The following is a 15,955-nucleotide window of genomic DNA, read 5'->3' as shown; positions in this document are numbered from 1 at the left end:
CAAATGATGGCTTAGCTCAGCGCTGTGCCAGAACAACCAGGGAGCAGCAAAGTGGCCATGATCCCAGAGCCTGTGTGCTAATGTGCTCACACCAAACTATGGTTTGGCTTAGCACGATGTGCAGACCAGGCCCTTGTCTGTTGTTTTACGTTTTAGTCTATAATACAACTACGACTTTCAAACCCAGCGGTTAGAATCATAGCTGCCACCTCTGGAGGGGGGACTGGGGGCCTCAGCATCCACAAAATTTCCACTGTGGGTGCCTAAGCATGTCTGTGGCCGCAGCAGGCCCCAATAGAGGCCCTGAGGTGGAGGCAGAGGCCCTAGCCCAGTTGCTGCTGCCGCAGTGCCAAAAAACCAGCGGAGGCAAGGCAGCGGGTGGCGGTGGCAGGCAGAGGCCAAGCAGCATGTGTGCATGTATGTATGTGTGTGTACGCATGCATGCGTGCGATGTAGCATCGTGACGTCATGTTGCACGTGTTCCATTGGGGGCCCAAGTTGGCGTCACTGATTAGACTGAAAGCCTCCTTTCTCAGGATATCACCAAGCTAAGGGCTTTGCGACAGACCACCTTTTTACGCAGACTTTAATTCGTGTAGAAAATTCTCTCTTTCCCCACTCCCCTTTATCTTTGTGGCAAGTGAGCTGGGTAGCTGAAAAGAGTTGGAAGGGCTGCCTTCCTGTTTGTTCCCTGCTCTGGCACCTTTCCGTCCTGCGCTCCCCGAGTGGCACCATTCTAAAGGCTAATAGCCCTGGAGGAGGCCAGGGAAGCCTAGAAGAAAAGGCCAATCATGGTGCAGTTAAAAAGGTCAAAAGTGCTCCCTGAAGGGAGAGAAGGGGACACGAGTGAGGGATGAGAGAAAGACAGCTGCAAAGGCTAAGAGCTGTACACCAAAGGGCGAGATGCTTGTCTTTTGTTGCTCCAACTGCTCGCCTCAGGGAGGGGTTCGGCCTTTTTGTTGTGGTTCTCCTCCTTTCTGCAATTACCCTGCAAATCCCTGGCTCTGGCAAGAAAATGGGAAGCGAATCTTGAAATGAATCATAATAATAACAATGGTAATAACTCTTCGGAACTAATTTTTTACTTTTAAGGAAGGCCAAAGCACAGCAATAGCACAGCCAACCTAGCAGTTCGAAAGCACGTCAAAATAGGAACCGCTACAGCGGGAAGGTAAACAGCGTTTCCATGTGCTGCTCTGGTTCGCCAGAAGCGGCTTTGTCATGCTGGCCACATGACCTGGAAGCTATACGCCGGCTCCCTCGGCCAATAATGCGAGATGAGCACGCAACCCCAGAGTCGGTCACGACTGGACCTAATGGTCAGGGGTCCCTTTACCTTTACCTTACCTTTGTGGATGTAAAAGAAGAGGTGGGTGTGTTCATGAATGTGCATGGTAACTGCTTCTCGGTTTCTTTTGTACCAACAGCAGATGCACACAAAATAACAAGGCCTGCAGTTTTAAGCAGACCCACCAAGTGTCCCTATTTTCCAGGGACATTCCCGGATGTAGAGAAGCCATTCCGGTTTCTGATTTTATCCCAGAATGTCCTACTTTTCCCTATTTCCATTGGAGAAATGTCAGAGGAAATGGAATAGGACATCCCTATTTTCATCGGAGAAAGGTTGGGTATGTTTTAAGCTGGGCACTGTATTCCCGTTTGCCATCCAGCACCCTCTGGTTCACAACTACTTATCTTTGTTGCCTCCAGCAGTAAAGAGCCAAGTGCTTCCTTTTGTTTAATCTGAAGTGAGCTAGTTCCTTAGCATCAAAGGTGGCCTCTGTGTTGACCTTACCTGGGCACCAGAATAAGGTATTTCTGCTTTTGTAAAAGCTCCGTCCACCTGACCTCTGCAGCTTTCGGCTCTGCGGGCCAGCTGCTCACGCTGCTCTGAATCAGCACCTTAGAAGTAACCCCAGGAGCCAGCTGATGTAACACAGTGGGAGAAAGGCACTTTCCCACAAGCCAGTGGGAGCAGGCAGACGGACCAAGAGCGCCACACAGAATATGAAATATTATTTGAAAAGTGATTGGCAACGGAGAAAGGTAACCGGCTGCTATTTACTCAGTAAGGTAAAGGGACCCCTGACCATTAGGTCCAGTCATGACCGACTCTGGGGTTGCGCCGCTCATCTCACATTATTGGCCGAGGGAGCCAGCATACAGCTTCCAGGTCATGTGGTCAGCATGATAAAGCCACTTCTGGCAAACCAGAGCAGCACACGGAAATGCCGTTTACCTTCCCGCTTGGAGCGGTACCTATTTATCTACTTGCACTTTGACATGCTTTTGAACTGCTAGGTTGGCAGGAGCTGGGACCGAGCAACAGGAGTTTACCCCGTCACAGGGATTTGAACCGCCGACCTTCCGATCAGCAAGCCCTAGGCTCTGTGGTTTAACCCACAGCGCCACCTGCGTCCCTACACAGTAGCTACCTGCAAAAGAAAAAGAAAGGGGGGTTCTGAACTTAATATGCCAGTATCCTCCTTTGAGAAACCAATGGTGTTTTTGCCGGGTGGAATTTATAAATGACACTGCAGTCCTGAGTGTCCCATTGGTAGAGATGCCACCGACTTGGGACCACATCAAACAAAAGGAAATTCCCTGCACAGAAGTAATATAAATAGCAAATCTGAAGCATCTGTAGTTTGTGATATTTAAGCAAAGTATCATCTGTTTAACAAGTGTCAGGAATGGGGACAGAGGAGAAAATTGCTTCAGTTTGCATTTAAAGACGGACCTATCTAATTTACACTTCCTGGGGGGAAAAACCAGCTGGAATAGATGGAACACTACCATCCTTTGAAATTTGCACGCCTCTGAATTTTGCAATGCAGTTCTCCAGCATATACTAGGGGAAGGTGTGCATAAATTCAAAACAAACAAGTAAGTAAAAATTGCTGTTTTTGAATCTCTAGGGTCTATTGAAGACTTTTTAAAAATTCCAATGAACATTTTATTCTGATTATATCATTTTTACAGATTTCTACTTTCTACGTACAGACGTCTCCCTACTTACGCAGGGGTTACGTTCCCAGGTACCGCACATATATGTGAAATTGCATATAGTGGGCATGGAATGAAGCCTTGTTAGCTAGTTGAGTCAGAAGCCTGCACATAGGCTGCAACTGGTGAGATGGAAACATAGAATAGGTTAGGGTTGCCATGTTTCAAAAGTAAAAAAACAGTACACACCGAAAGTTGTTTGATTTGCCTAAGATCCAGGACAAAGCACTGCCTTTCAGAAATCCCCCCCCCCCCGCCCTGGGTGTCAATTCTGCCTTTGAAATCTCAGTAATGTCCGGGAAAATCCAGGCATATGGCAGCCCGAGAATTATGTATGCTGCCCTCAATGTAGCAGACAATCGGTAGGCCAATTTGCATTAGGTGTCTTTGGCAAAGATTGAGATGTCAACTTGTACACACACACACACACTTGAAAAATTGGAACTGGATAATTCTCAGCACAATTCTACACTGCTGCAGGCAGTGCAAGAAAGATGGTCCTGCTCCAGCTGAAGAAGCTGGGAAACAAATGTAATCACGAGAAGAAAGCTGAAATTCAGTGAAATTGAAAAGCGGCGCTGCAGAAGATGACAGAAACCTAGGACGAAAAAGGATAGCCAAGCAGAATGGAGAACTACAAATGGAAATGGGGAAATTGTGGTCATAAGTCGCAATAAAAATGAGCTGTTGGCCATCAACAATGCTCAGCTGCAATGTAGATCCCTGGTTCAGATGGCATTTTCTAATTCAGAGATGGCCTGTGCTGTTTGTTTGCTTTAATTTGTATCACTTTTTTAAAAATTGTCCCTGTTCATTTTTACAACATAGTAGGTTTCCGACTGCAGTTTATCTGACACAGACTGCAGAAAGGTAATCAAGTTGAGAAATACAAAATGCTCCCTTTTTTGCCCAGAGGGACATGAAAAAAGCAATTTCTGTGTGCATATCCTAAATGTAATGTCTAGTCTTAATCAATGATACTTCTGCAGGAGAGAGGGGGAAAGGGATAATGAGAAGCATCACTACTTATCACTCTGACCACAGCGCAGAGCAAGTTCTTGTGCAGGCAAGCAGAATTGCAGATCCAACTTAATTTCATTTGAACAAAGTTTTAAAGGTTCCAGGAGATGCGGTGGAAGAATTTGCAAGAGCTGGGGGGGGGAGTGTGTCCCTCTTAAGTACCTCTCCTCCTCTCTCTCTATCAATCAAGCTGACCCCTCCTCCTTCTCAAACCCCATTTACCAGCATTTCCTGGGAGGCAGTATGCAGCCTTACCTTTTGTTGTTGCCAGTTAAACCTGTCCCTCTTTTATCCCCTGCCTTTCCCCTCATCAGTTTGCAGGCACTGTAGCGGCAGATCTGCATGAATGAAAATACTCCTTGCTTATTCAAAACAGAGAAACAAAGATCCCTCAAAATATTGTATGAGGAGAAGACCCAGACGTCAGGGGCAGAAAATATGCTTTGCATGCTGATGGTCCTAGCTCCAGTCCCCCAGTTGAAGGATCCGAGGTATTAACGCAGGACGCCGACTTATGCTTTATCAGACTATTGGTCCATCTAACTCAGTGTTGTCTGCACTGACTGGCAGTGGCTCTCCAGGATTTTAGGCAGGGTTCTCACCCAGCTCTACCAGGATCCAGCTTCCAGTACGTGTTCCATGCCAGATTGGCCAAGGATCTCACTACTATGTGGCATGTTTAATGTATGGACATGGGATATTGCTGCACTGACACTGTATCATCATGCTTAATGAGTAATGTGTGCAGCTATGCCTGTTTTTTCTCTTACATTAATTAAATAACAGGCATGGAGGTTGAGCATTGTTATCAGGATCGCAGCATGCAGGGAGGGAAGGTTTATAATTAATGCAGAGTGTGGGGGGGAGGTTCCTCCCTAGCTCCTCCCCCTCCCAGAAAATAATATTTAAAAATCAGGGTCCCCTCCCTCCCAAGATTCTCAAAGATTATACACAGAGGCTCCGTGCATCCACAAACTACTTTAGTGCCCTTGGGTGCTGCTCATCAAGCCCTGGAAATCTTTTTTTCCCTATCTTAGGCTGCAGCTCCCTCCTTGCATCGTTCATTCTCTTATCACCAGGTTGGGAACTGCTTTCCTTTTGGGTGCAAAAAAAGGCAAAGTAGGTATTGAGCAGTTCCACCTTCACCCAATACCATTTTTCCATCCTCTCCTTGCAGTGAACCCACTGTTTGCTTGTCCTTCTTTTTGCTTTGAACATAGCTAAAGAAATCTTTTTATTATTCTTTTTAACCTTTCTTGCAAGCCTGAGCTCATTCTGAGCTTTGGCCCACCTGACCTTCTCCCTGCAACTGTTGGCTACACTTGCATACTCCTCCTTTATGATTTCCCCTTTCTTCCATTTCTTTTACACACCCTTTAAAAATCTGAGCTCATCTGTAAGCTCCTTATGCAGCCACACCAGTTTTTTTCTACAAGCCTCCCACTTTTCTTTCTTGTTGGAATTGTCTGCATTTGTGCCTCCAATATTTCAACTTCAAGAAATTCTTATCCATCTTGAACTCCATTCTCTGCCTCCTTAAAGTCCTACACACAACTTTCCCTTGCCTCTCTACAGCATAGCTGCCAAGTTATCCCTTTTTTAAGGGATTTTCCCTTATGCTGAATAGGCTTCCTCGTGAGAAAAGGGAAAACTTGGCAGCTATGCTACAGTGAAGCCCGAGATCAAATTCAGATCTGCCCCCCGCAAATATCAAGTCAGCTAAGATGCTTGGTATTGATTTAATTGCTGAACTCTGTATTTGGGGGACAATAAATATTAAAAAGATTGAATAGAAATACAGTGCCATTCTGATCATATTAGTCTAAAGCAGGCACCCCCAAACGTCCGCCCTCCAGTTCTTTTGGACTATAATTCCCATCTTCCGTGACCACTGGATCATGGGAGTTGTAGGCCAAAACATCTGGAGGGCCGCAGTTTTGGGGTGCCTGGTCTAAAGTATGAGGGATGAGAAAAGTCACATTCAAATACTGTATTCGGAGAAACAGAATGTGGACATCTAATGATATACCACTGTATCTCTTCGGTAGGAAATGCACCTATTTGAAACAAACTTGGAAGCCCAGCAAACTCTCCCTACTAGACTACTCTCACCAGGTGTGTGGAAGTTTTCTTGGTTATGCTTTTGCATGGTCTCTGAATGGAATGAGCATAACTTCAAAGCTGACTGTACTTCATGCAGTTTCTAATCTCCATCTAGACTTCCCCTAAAATTAACTTCCTTGCATGTCTGGTGAGACTTTGAGATGATAATGAATTTGTCACAACTGCACGCTGTAGGGGAGTCACGTGTTCCCTTGAGGGATCAGAATCTCTTGGAGGAGATAAGTACCTATGGTACATCACCACAGGGCCAGGCCTTTTTCAGTGAGGCAATTTCCACAAGGCATCAGAAAGGCAAATTGAGATCCAGCGACTGAAAGGTGGACAAGGCATAATGCAGGAATGGTGGGAATTGGTGGGTGGCGGCTTAAAAGCAGGGGGTCTTAAGCCTGTTACTAGACTACAACACCCATAATTCCTGATCATGCTGGTTGGGGCTGATGGAAGTTCATCAGCAGCTAGGGGGCCACAGGTTAGGGACCCCTTAATTAAAGTCATTAAATACCTCAAGGGGGACATCTCCACTCCAGTTCCTGGAAGAGCCATAATGTAGTCCTGCCCACGGCAAGGGACCTTGACACTCACCAAGCCCCATCACAAACTTCCCTTCCCTTGCCTTTCCACTCCTTTTTCTCGTTGTCTTTTAAACACTAATTCTTCTTCCTTTACTTCATTTATTTATGCATTTCCTCCGACGAGCTGAGTAGTACAAAAATACATCATAGGCACAACTCTGCATCTCCTATTTTACATATCAGCAGTGTCGCCTTTGTATTGAAAATTTCCACCAATTAGTCCTGACAACAGTTACTTTAGATTCCGTCTTTTAAATATGCCCACATTTTTGTCAATTAAGCTTATATGAAGAAAAATGCTCTCACACACTCAAAATATCAAAGTGAGCCAACATTTTAATTTCCATGAGTGAGGAAGCATGAAGGCAAATGCCTCGACTGAACTTGATAAAGGTAGATACATTATTTTGGTAGCACTGCCTATAAACGATGATAAATGAAGATGTAGAATGCTCTTATTGAAGTATATCAAGCTAGTCTGCACAGCCCTCACATATCAATGGAATTATATTTCCTTTGCTTTTGCAGAGCAACATATTCATTTCTGAACAGCACTTTAAATTCTCCTCATTGCCCCCACCACCCGCTTTCCCCCCTCCTTCTTTGAAAGTGCAGGTCAATGAGTACACTAGATAGAAAGTTCTCAAGCTAATGATTTATAGAAGAGCTTTTGTTGAATTTATGAGCTCAAATGTTGAGGCAATTGGATCCCTCAATGTACTGCGAACGCAGCCCCCGAAAGACCAGCAGTGAGAACATGTGAACTGTGCATTATAAAGGAGACCGAGATCAATTATTTCTCTTACCACTTAGGAGACATAAGGGGGTGGGAAGAGGTTCAAATACTGGGAATTCTTTTTTTAGGCTATACAACAGTGAGTAGTAAGGATGCATTGCTGAGAAAGGTTGTTTTCTGTACCTGCTTAGGAAATAATAATAATAATAATAGTAATAGTAATAATAATAATAATTTATTAATACCCCGTCCATCTGGCTGGGCTTCCCCAGCCACTCTGGGCGGCTTCCAAAAGAACACCAAGATACAATAATCTATTAAACATTAAAATCTTCCCTGAACAGGGCTGCCTTCAGATGTCTTCTAAAAGTCTGGTAGTTGTTTTTCTCTTTGACATCTGATGGGCGGGCGCCACTACCGAGAAGGCCCTCTGCCTGGTTCCCTGTAACTTGGCTTCTTGCAACGAGGGAACCGCCAGGAGGCTCTTGGCGCTGGACCTCAGTGTCTGGGCTGAACGATGGGGGTGGAGACGCTCCTTCAGGTATCCTGGACCAAGGCCATTTAGGGCTTTAAAGGTCAGCACCAACACTTTGAACTGTGCTCGGAAACGTACTGGGAGCCAATGTAGGTCTTTCAAGACCGGTGCTATGTGGTTTCGGTGGCCGCTCCCAGTCACCAGTCTAGCTGCCGCATTCTGGATTAGTTGTAGTTTCCGGATCACCTTCAAAGGTAGCCCCACGTAGAGCCCATTGCAGTAGTCCAAGTGAGAGATAACAACTAGAGCATGCACCACTCTGGCGAGACAGTCCGTGGGCAGATAGGGTCTCAGCCTGCGTACCAGATGGAAATGAGGGTGGAAGGTGGCAACTTGAACCTATGACTATCAGAACAAACACTTTAACCATGATCTGCCCAGTGGACAATCACAGTCACCAGCGACTTTTGATGGAGCCAGGAGATGCCAGTTTCCCCCCTTGGCTTGTATGATGACTGTGCTGTGGCTATGCCAGCAACTAAGCACACTAAGCACTCTGTCATCTTACCTGTGGTCACAGTTAAAAATCAGTTTCAGGACCACTAGACAAATAGACTTGTCAGTATGCATTTCAGAACTATAAAACCACAGTAACACTTTTTTTTTTACAAGTATACATGTGTGCTTATCTTTAAGTACATAAAAATCCAATTGACTTTGATAGGATTAACCTCCTATTTAAAGCTAAACACACACCTTGTGTGTGTGTGTGTGTGTGTGTGTGTGTGTGTGTGTGTGTGTGTGTGTGCAAGATCAATGTCTAAACCTCACCAGCTCCACCTTCATATGGCATTGAGAGAAACTAATGAAAAATTTAGTTGCTTCCTACACACATCCTTCCCCTACCCCACAACATAAGTCACTGCTCTCTGAGAGGGTGGAGAAGAAGGCTAAACCAACTATGCATTTTAAATATCCAGTCAAATATCTTGCTCAACAGCTGCTTTGGCAGGGCCCCACCATGAGAAAAAGTGGGTAAGTTGCTTAGATCAGATCACTGGCATGAATGCTGATGCAATTTAAATGAATATGAGATGGAAGCCATCTAGATATAAGCTGAAACTTTAGTTAATAAGGGAAATAGTTGCAGTATGAGGGTGTGGCTTCGTGCCGAAAGCTTAGAACTGATTTTCTTAACTACTAGTACTACTCATGGTGTAACTCCACAGAAAGCTACTACCTGAGCTGTACTCTTCTTGTATTTGTGACACTTTCAATTGCATATCCTTACTCATGAGTCTTCCATTGTGCTTCACTTTGTGTGTTGTTCAATAGTAATAATTCATTTAAAACAGATACCCAGCATGCCTGATCTATCAATGACTATTGTGTCCAGCTGAACATCCATATTCAGAGGCAGGATGCAACTGAATACAAGCCCTCAAATCAACTACGTCTTACTCTTCAAGTCTCCTACAAAACACAGTTTATTCTCTGCTGACGGTAAACCTGCATCCTCACTCTGGTTGTGGGACGGAATCAGGTTGGGCCATTTCCTCTGACCTCATCACTCAGCCTTCTCAGGATATCTGCAAGTGTCGCTGTGGAAGGACGTGTGCATCCAGAATTGGCCACCACAGTCACTTACAGACCCACTGTTAAAACCGTGTTTATGGAAGACAATCTTACGAGCGATCACCAAAGAAGAAACAAATGTCACTGTGATCCTTGGATGAAAGGGGGATATATAAATTTGATAAATCATTAATAATAATATTAATTTTGAAGTGGAGTGACACCACCAGATATAATGATAATGATAGTCTGGTTTAGTTGTAGTTTCCGGGTCACCTTCAAATGTGGTCCCACATAGAGTGCACTGCAGTAGTCCAAGCGAGAGATAACTAGAGCATGCACCACTCTGGCGAGACAGTCCGTGGGCAGATAGGGTCTCAGCCTGCAGACCAGATGGAGCTGGTAAACAGCTGCCCTGGACACAGAATTAACCTGCGCCTCCATGGACAGCTGTGAGTCCAAAATGACTCCCAGGCTGCGCACCTGGTTCTTCAGGGACACAGTGACCCCATTCAGGACCAGGGAGTCCTCCACACCTGCCTGCCTCCTGTCCCCCCAAAAGCAGTACTTCTGTCTTGTCAGGATTCAACTTCAATCTGTTAGCCGCCATCCATCCTCCAACCGCCTCCAGGCAAGGCACTCACACAGGACCTTCACCGCCTTCACTGGTTCTGATTTGAAAGAGAGGTAGAGGTGGGTATCATCCGCTTACTGATGAACACCCAGCCCAAACCCCCTGATGATCTCTCCCAGCGGCTGCATGTAGCTGTTGAAAAGCATGGGGGAGAGGACAGAACCCTGAGGCACCCCACAAGTGAGAGCCCAGGGGTCTGAACACTCATCCCCCACCAACACTTTCTGAACATGGCCCAGGAGAATGTGTCAGGAGAGGAATGCTGAACACTCTATAGATCACCCAGAACTTAGATTATAACAACAATGATGCAGAGCCCAAGACAGGACCACACTGTCAAACCAGACTGCAAAGAGCTAATCAAAAACTACATTGAACACTTCCGTGCTTTGTTCTATAATTTAGTAAGCAAAAGCTGCAAATAGGCAGCTTGAAAGGTAAAGCATTTGGAAAGTAAGAAGAAGAAGAAACACACTTAATGCTACCATAGAGAACTGGTTCCAGCCAGCCCTGGCATGCAGAACTCAGAGAAGGCTAATCTGGTTTACAGCAAGATGTGTTTAAAACCAAACCAGTTTAATTTGAGGACCGCTGCCTCCAGTTTCATCCATCCGAGTTAAGCGGAACATAACAAGTAGAATACGACGAAATGCACACAATTTGCCCCCCAAAAGGCCCTCCCATGAGGCCAGCTGAAATCTTGTTTAAGCGGGCCTGAGCTTGTCCTTGCAACTTGTTTTCCATTTCACATCAAGTACGTAAGAGACAATTTAAACAACAACAGAGCGACATGCTGTTCACAGAAGCAAAAAAAGGGGGGAAGGAAAGAAAGAAAGAATGAATATGACAATCCTATCAAAGAGTCGGGGGGGGGGAATTGACTAGACTTCATCTCCCTCCCACCCTCCTTTGCTATGTTGACTTTGAAAGCTTTAATTATAATCTCCACAGTAATACTTAACCTTGGCTTATGCAGACACAGTCAATAAAACTGCAAGGCTACAGCCCTGTAATCAGCTCAATATGGTAGATTTGCTCCTGAAATAAATTATTATTTATCAGGGAGAGAAATAATATGCTTTCCGGCTGTAACAATGCTATAGCGTGAAACTCAGCCTATGCTCGCTCTCTCCCCCCGCCTCTCTCACATCTGTTTTAGAGAGTAGTCCAAAATGACAACTGAAGTTTTTAATACCCATTGCAAAGCAACACCATCCTTGTACATTATTCATATCAGTGTCTGGAGGGCTCACAAGACATTGTAAGCCCATTATGCTAAGCAGTGAGCAGCTATATTTTTACAAGCAAGCTCAGCGAGGGGTCCATGGATAGATGGATGCATCTAATTATTTCAAACTACAGTGTGTGCATTAAAGAAAGCGATCCTATGCCGAGTTTTGCGGGTGTAATTCTCAGCGCTGCAGCATAAAGGTTCAAAAGTACATTCCATTAATAAAAAAAGCCTAACAGTATTACGTTACAAATCACATCCATAAATAATGATCAGAGGCACAGATCTGAGAGACAGTATCTCTCAATGAACCAACCAGCATACACTGACAACAACAACAGTAACAACACACATATATATAACTGAAGTATACCTGAAGTAGCATCTCCACCCCCATTGTACAGCCATGTCACTGAGGTCCAGCGCCAAGGGCCTTCTGGCAGTTCCCTCATTGAGAGATGTGAGGTTACAGGGAACCTTCTAAGGTTACAGGGCCTTCTAAGTAGTGGCGCCCGCCCCGTGGAACGCCCTCCCATCAGATGTCAAGGAAATAAACAACTATCTGGCTTTTAGAAGACATCTGAAGGCAGCCCTGTTTAGGGAAGTTTTTAATGTTTGATATTTTATCATGTTTTTAATATTGTGTTGGGAGCCGCCCAGAGTGGCTGGGGAAACCCAGCCAGATGGGCGGGGTATAAATAATAAATTATTATTATAATTATTGTAAGCTTCCTTGAATGTCTAGGACAGGCTTTAAAGGAATTACTTCTTTACACAATGTTTAATTAAGCAGCAACGGGAGCTCACCCCATCGCGGGGATTCAAACCGCCGACCTTCTGATCGGCAAGCCCTAGGCTCTGTGGTTTAACCCACAGTGCCACCTGCATCCCGTAGCTGTTCTTATGTTCTCTATAAATATGTTCCCTGTTTGCATACTAGTTCCCATCAGGGTTGCATGTGCAGCAGCATAAGCCAAGGCCCAAACTGGCTCTCCTGGCTCCTTAAGACAAGAAAATGCAAAAGCCAAGTAACCCCATTCTTATGCATCACTAGCTGTCTATTAATGGGGAATATGTTGTAATAAATGTTCCCCCCTCTCCTCCTGATCAAATCATGCCAGTAATTATTCCACGTGCTGTGTCTAACACATATTGCACTGACCTGGGCATGCAGCCTTTCCCAACCAGGCAGCCTCCAGAGGATGTTGGACTACAACTCCCATCAGCCCTAGCCAGTATAGCCAACGGTCAAGGATGGTGGAAACTGCAGTACAAAACAACTGGATGCCCCCAAGTTACGGACGGCTATATTACGTCAAGGCATAATATATGCCCATCAAGGTGCATGCAAATGAAATATTCCCTGAAGATTATGCTGTTGAATTGCAATTCTAGACCTGAACTAGAGTATATAGATCTTCCGTAGGAATTCTAATTACAGCCAGCATGATTTCTCTGTCTCTCTTTTTTGTTCTGCTTAGAGTATCACACACTGCCACAAAACAAGCTGCTCCTTAAGATAAGCTAACTGAAATTTTAGTATACAGCTGTGCATTGCCTGCCCCCACCAACAACCCGACTTTATAGAAGCTGGATGCATGCCAGTTTCTAATTGCTTGTCTTTAAACTACTGGCTCTCTTGTAATTATTCCCATCCTGGGATCCTTGGCTGTTCTCTAACTCATTTTGCATACCATATCCCTTAGAAAGACCTTAGAAAGCTTGCCAGTTTTCATATATAACTGGTACATTCACCATAAAAAAGGTCTCTGATTATTCTAATCCCAATAGTCAAAAGAGTTCCAAGTTTTATAAGCCTGTGCTATCTGTCTTTCCTGTCAGCCAGCAGGTATTTCACTGACCCAATGGCACTGGGAACCTGTAACTGTCTTCTCTTTCTCTATCCTAAGGAGTTCTTAGCATGTTTTCTGGGAACACTTCTGGGAAGAAATGTTGCTCTCCTTCTCCCTCCATCTGCGTTGTCTGGTTTGTTTCCCATTTTAAAACAGCTCTGTAAGAAAGAGGAATTTCCATCTTGGCTGTTGCCTGATTCAATTAGATTGAAAACTACAGCAGTACCTCAGGTTAAGAACTTAATTCGTTCTGGAGGTCAGTTCTTAACCTGAAACTCTTCTTAGCCTGAGGTACCACTTTAGCTAATGGGGCCTCCACTGCTGCCGCGCCACCATCATGTAATTTCTGTTCTCACCCTGACGCAAAGTTCTTAACCTGGGGTACTATTTCTGGGTTAGCGGAGTCTGTAACCTGAAGCGTCTGTAACCCGAGGTACCACTGTATCAAACCAACATTGCATCCTGGGGCATTTGAGGTGGGGGGATATTACTATGCTGAATCAGAGACTAGACAATAGACCACCACCACCACCCATGCAACTCAAGGTATCCAGCCCAACAAGGGATGCATTTTTATGACCTCCCTATGTGACATGGACGCAGGTGGCGCTGTGGGTTAAACCACAGAGCCTAGGGCTTGCTGATCAGAAGGTCGGCGGTTTGAATCCCTGCGACAGGGTGAGCTCCCATTGCTCGGTCCCAGCTCCTGCCAACCTAGCAGTTCAAAAGCACGTCAAAGTGCAAGTAGATCAATAGGTACCACTACAGCGGGAAGGTAAACGGCGTTTCCATGTGCTGCTCTGGTTTGCCAGAAGTGGCTTTGTCATGCTGGCCACATGACCCGGAAGCTGTACGCCGGCTCCCTCGGCCAATAATACGAGATGAGCACGCAACCCCAGAGTCGGTCACGACTGGACCTAACGGTCAGGGGTCCCTTTACCTTCACCTATGTGACATGGGAGCACATATCAGTTAATAACATCTGGTTAGTTAAATTCCTTTTTGGAATTGTTTGAGAATGTCAGTATGCATGTGGATAGGGGTGATGTGGGAAGCACCATGTACTTGGACTTTCAAAAAGCTTTGGGTGAAGTTGCACGTCAAAGGCAATTGTGTAAATACAATGTAAGCAGTGGGTTAAAATTTGGACCTGTGCTTTCTAAGCTGTTCATAAATGGCCTAGAGTTAGGAAGAAGCAGTGAAGTAGTCCGATTTGCTGATGACACCAAACTGTTCAGGGCGGTAAAAACAAAACAAAAAATGGATTTCAAGATGTTCGAAAAGGATCTCTCCAAACTTGGTGAATAGACAATAAAATGGTAAGCAGGTGCAAAGTGATGCACACTGGAGAAAAATAAAAAAATAAAAAAATTCTAACTATATGCACACACATTATGAAATCTGAAATGGCACTGACTGGCTAAAGAAAGAGGTCTTGGGATTATGGTAGATAGTTCAATAAAAATGTGGGCCCGAGGTATGTAAGTCAGGAAAAAGGTCGAATTCAATTTGAAGGATCATTGGAAAGGGATTGAAAATAGACCTCCAATATCATAATGCCTTTCTACAACTCTACTTGGAATACTGTGTACACCTCTTGTCACCTGAACTCTAAGAAGGATACTGTAGGGCTGGAAAAAGTACAAAAGAAGGGCATCCAGAAGGATTAAAGGAATGGGTCAACTGCCTTTATAAGAAAAGCCTAAGTTCTAGGATTTTTTTGTCTAGAATGTGAGCAAGGTGATCATGCATAGTGTGGAGAAGGTGTTTGGGGAAAGTTATTTTCCTTCTCACATAGTGCTAGAAGCCATGGGCATCCATCCAATGAAGCCCAGTGCTGGAAGATTCAGAGCACACAACATTAACCACCTCTTCACAGAGCACTTAGTTAAACTGTAGAATACATATTGTGACCAGCATATTGGCTCCCCCTCCTGCTTTGAATTTGAATGAAGGGAGCCCTACCAAGCATTCTAATTCTGTTACACAAAAATCTTAAGTTATCTGAATTCGGTATGAACAGGTTATATTTCAAACGGTCCTAGAATAAGAGTGTCAGTCTGGAACAAAAGTATCTGTTTGTTGCTTAAATTTTAAGGGATTAGCTTTATAGAGTGCTGTGCAACAGAACCCCAGTGATAAATTTTGCTAATCTTATCAAAACTCTCTTTTTGGTACCCTTGAAATTCCTTTGATGTTTCACCTATGCAAAATAATAATAATACAACTCTTTCTTTCTTTTCCCCGTTTTAAGTAAAATTTACTGGCAGCTACAGTTAGATTCCACAGTTCTAGGAGCAGCAGCTTATATATGGTAGAAATTTACTAAAATTGAGTAAATCGTACTTTTTCCTGTTGCTTTTGTAAAATAACCAGGAGTTAGAAAATGTTGCAAAGATTTACCATTAGATCCCAATGTACCTTCTGTCAACTTCTGCCTACTTCTGCCTGTATAGTAAAGTCAATTAAGGGGCACAGGTGGCGGTGTGGTCTAAACCACTGAAACTCTTGGGCTTGCTGATCAGAAGGTTGGCGGTTCAAATTTGTGCATTGAGGTGAGCTCCCATTGCTCTGTCCCAGCTTCTAGCAGTCTGAAAGCACATCAGTGCAAGTAGATAAATCAGTACCGCCATGGCAGGAAAGTAAATGGTGTTTCCATGCACCAGGTTTAGTCATGCTGGCCACAGGACCCAGAAAGCTGTCTGCGGACAAACACCGGCTCCCTCAGC

General features: G+C 44.6%; 1 protein-coding gene across 12 annotated transcripts in view; it reads right to left on the bottom strand.

The window, feature by feature from the left end:
* The window catches only part of FHIT (fragile histidine triad diadenosine triphosphatase), a 1,052,598-nt gene that overhangs the window by 569,353 nt on the left and 467,290 nt on the right, over positions 1-15,955 (bottom strand). The gene's annotated exons all lie outside the window — the stretch shown is intronic.

Source organism: Zootoca vivipara, chromosome 2, assembly GCF_965207765.1.
Source record: "Zootoca vivipara chromosome 2, rZooViv2.hap1.1, whole genome shotgun sequence".
NCBI lineage: Eukaryota > Metazoa > Chordata > Lepidosauria > Squamata > Lacertidae > Zootoca > Zootoca vivipara.
Note: the sequence above shows the minus strand (reverse complement) of the source record. Positions and strands in the feature narration are given on the sequence as shown.